Source organism: Arachis ipaensis, chromosome B07 (assembly GCF_000816755.2).
Source record: "Arachis ipaensis cultivar K30076 chromosome B07, Araip1.1, whole genome shotgun sequence".
Lineage (NCBI taxonomy): Eukaryota > Viridiplantae > Streptophyta > Magnoliopsida > Fabales > Fabaceae > Arachis > Arachis ipaensis.
Window position 1 is genome coordinate 229,620 of NC_029791.2, and position 4,222 is coordinate 233,841.

A 4,222-nucleotide genomic window follows, 5' to 3' on the forward strand; every position below is an offset into this window, starting at 1 on the left:
TGTTGCGCATGAACGCAATACATATGCAAGAGCAATTTGCCTAAATTTTTTTATGTAATAAAAAATATAATAAAAAAAGAATAATTAAAAATTTTATCTAAAATTTAGTTCTTTCATATTAAAATTTTTGGATATGTATCTGATACTCAATTTCTGGATATGTATCTGATACCTAATTTTATAAAGTATGAATTATGATGTGGTGGTCAAAATAGCTATATTATGGACCTTCAAGTTTAGTTGTGACAAGTGGTAGAATTGGTAACTGATTAAATTTTTTAATTAATTGATTCTTTTGTGAACTGGTAGGAAGATATGATATTTGTGGATGAGATAGTGGAGGAATTTAAAAAGCACTCCAATATCTAAAAAAATAATACAATTAACTAAAATAGAAACATTCTACATTTTTCAAAACATTGCTTATTTTTTTGTCTATAAATATTAAAACAATTTAATAAAATGGTGGGAATATCTAATGATTGTGGATGAGACAGTGGAGGTATTTAAAAAGTACTCTAATGTTTGGTTGATTTTTTTACAAATTAATCAAGATTTGGTGTAACATTCAGTTATTAAACTTTATTGTATTTGTTAAAATTTTGGGATAGAACAATTTACAAAGGGTGAATTACAGTAGAAAATTTTGTTTAACTAAGTAAAATATTACTATAGAAAATTTGGATAAACTATAAAAAATGCACCTGAATTATCTTAACATTGACAAAAATGTTCCTAAATTTTGTTATCGACAAAAATCATCTCAAATAATTTAAAAACATGCAAAAAATGTCCAATTGTGATCAAAGACCTACTCCGTTAATGGAAAAAATGTGACGTGGCTAACGGAGCATTCAACGTGGCAAGTGACATGCTAACATTCTCCATTTGTCACCACTCTATTCCGTTAACATAGAATGTTTCAATACATAGATATGCATTTTTGTCACGTTTTTAAATAATTTGAGAATATTTTTGTCAATAATAAATTTCAGAGGCATTTTTGTCATCAACAAAATAATTTGGGTGCGTTTTTGGTGGTTTATCCATATACTTACTTGTTAATTGAAAGTGTTGATGTTGATGGAGGCAAAGATGAAGATGGTGACACTGATGAAGATGAGCGATGGTTTCTAGAGAAATTCTTTGGTTTTTGAATATCAAAAGAGAGAAAGGAGAGTTGATAGTGTTAAGGAAGAGAGAGAATATCAATTGAAAGTGAGAGGAAGAGAGAGAGTGGTATCAGTAATATTAGCAGCAGACCAGCAGCACTGAGTCACGGATATAAGATCATGGGACATGTGTCACGTATGCACAAAATTCGTAGAGGACATATTGCATGTTTTTTAGAACGGTGCCCCCAATCTCCTGTTAAACTTCATTTTTGGTAATTTCAGGAAAAAAAATTCACACTTCTATCCAATTATTAAATAAAAAATTGCCGACATCCAGGTAAAAATAAATTTGAGATACACAAGAGATAAAGTTTTTAGAGGGTTAACCTATCTAGGAAAGTTTGAGTCTCCTCTTTTCTCGTTGACCGCGATTCCGTCATCATTTTTTGCAATTTGAGAGAGTTAATGCAAGATCTCCTTAAATAGAGCAATCAATTCTATGGATAGGAGATTATTTTCACTTTGGTCAAATTTTCTGTTACTGTGGCTGCCCACTTAGAGAGCCTGAAGTAGGCTATTGAGTTTTTCTTAGGCTATGCTTCTATGTTGGGTTCTTCTAGCACAGTAACCTAATAATTTTTGTAAAATAGTGGAAATATCTAATGTTTATGGATGAGACAATGGAGGTATTTAAAAAGCACTCCAGTGTCTAGCTGATTTTCTTAGAAATTGATCAAGATTTGGTGTAACATTCAGTTATTAAATTTTATTGTGTTTTTTAAATTTTTGGGGTAGAACAATTTACAACGACGAATTACAGTAGCAATTTTTTTTAACTAAGTAAAATATTACTATATAAAAAATATACTTACTTGTTAAATGAAAGTGTTGATGTTGATGGAAGGTAAAGATGAAGATGGTGACACTGATGAAGATGAGCACTGGTTGCTAGGGGAGTGATTTGGTTTTTGAATTTTAAGAGAGAGAAAGAAGGGAAGTTGAGAGTGTTAAGAAAGAAAGAGGATATGTATTGAAAGCAAGGTTCTGAGAACTGCACCAGTCATCAAACCGCTCTAGTCACCGATTCACTGGTCCAACCGTGGTTTAACTGAAAAAACTGTTTTAGAATAAAATAATAAATAAATTATAAATAAACATTCTAAAATATAATTATAGTCTAATATAAATCTTAAAATATCCTCCAAATTTAAAATACTATATAAAATGTCATCAACCAAAATCATATGATCTTATCAAAATACAAAGTCAAAAGTTAAATAGTAAACAAGACAAGAGAATGTCCTGAAACCAAAAAGTTATAATAACTTTAATAAGGAGATAATTGAGAACCTTAGATGGTAAACAAATTCATGTGAATGGTGGTCACTTTATAATAATAAACTAAAGATATTGCACATCATTCTAACAACAAAATTCTGATTCTAACAAGACACACTGAATCATGTATGTGTAGTTCAGCACAAAACTCATTTATTTATAGAAACTAAAAACACTATCAACAGAGGACAACAACATGATCAAGCGGTAGAAACCTAGAAGGGGCAAAGTCTTTGACAATTGTTACAGGACAAGTGATTACCCAAAAAAAAATTCCATGTAAAATAACAATGATAATATCGACAAATAATATGATACATAGCAAGATAGATGTAAGTATGCACAACATCACCAACAAAACATTTTATACAGATCAAGACATACGATAATAGTGACATAGTGAGTTTAAAGTTTTGCTCTTCCATAACACTTCTTGTGAAGAGAAAAGAATACAAGTAATTGAGTGTTCAAAAGCCAACATGCAAAAATGGAAGAAACTGTATTTTAAGAAGTGAAATTAAAAAAAAAATGCAAAGAAATATCAAATATGTTCCTTTTGTAGCAACAACAATTAATTAGTGCCAACAATTTCAACCAATAAAATCAAATATCCCTTTTAATGTCAACATTAGAACTGATCCACATACACAATTTAATTGCTATATTTCAAACAATAACAAATATTAATTTGATTTATTCTGATGAAATCAACCACCACACATAACCAAGGCAAATACATTAACAAATTAGTTCTTAAATTCATATAAAAATTCTACTCAGATTGGTACTTACCACCATTACCATCACCATTATTAGTAGCAACAGAGTAACAAATCTATTTCTAACAATAATTTCAACAACACAATCAATTATTTGATTTCTATTCATAATTTCACATTCAGAAATCACTAAACAGAGCATGAAATTAATAACTATTTCAACAAAAATTCAGCAACATCATACTCAAAAATTAAAAAATGGCAACCGTTAGCATAACAAATCCATATTAATCAATAATTTCAACAATACAAGATCGATGATATACTTAATTTCAGATTCAAAATCACTAATTTCAGATTCAGAAATCAATAATATATTGATATACACAACATAGCATAAAAGAAAATCAGGACCACTAACCTTGACTAAGAGCAAGACAACGATGGCGAGACGAGCAAGACACCACGGCGAGCAGCTCGAACTCGAGGCCTCGAACAACGAAGCTAGAAGACAATGCAACGACGACGTGCTGAGCTAGGAATTTGGGTTTGGGACAGGGGGAAGGAGGAGGCCGCGGAGGCGCCTTCAACGATGGACGGTGGCGGCAGATCCGTGGAAGAGGCTAATATTTTGGTTTGGGGGCTAGGGTTAGTGAATGGTGGCTAAGGGGCATTTGGATTTTATTCACGAAGGAGGAGTTTAAGGAGGGGGGGGAGTGAGTGACTCGTGGGTTAGGTTTCTTTTTTTTTTTTCAAAAAATCAAAACGGCGTCGTTGCTTTCTGTCCAATCCAACTGGCCGGTTCAATAATTTTGCAGCGGTTTTGAATCTGGCAGTTTTAGGGGAGAATCGGACTGTTTTTCTCTCCAGTTCTTGGTGGAACTAGTTCAACCGGCCAGTCCAATTTTCAGAATATTAATTGAAAGTGAGAGAAAGAGAGAGTGTGTGGTATCAGTAATATTAGCAGCAGTGCAGCACCAAGTAACGAGTTTAGGGCCATAGGCACGTGTTGCCCATGCACGCAATATGCATGGGGCATATTGTCCAAGG

At 32.2% G+C, this 4,222-nt stretch overlaps 1 long non-coding RNA gene across 1 annotated transcript; it reads right to left on the reverse strand.

The window, feature by feature from the left end:
• On the reverse strand, window positions 1,988–3,868 carry LOC110264443. Its single transcript, XR_002350632.1, has 2 exons — window positions 3,594–3,868; window positions 1,988–2,232 (listed from the first exon to the last, which is right to left on the reverse strand). It is a non-coding gene; the product is annotated as an uncharacterized LOC110264443 (long non-coding RNA).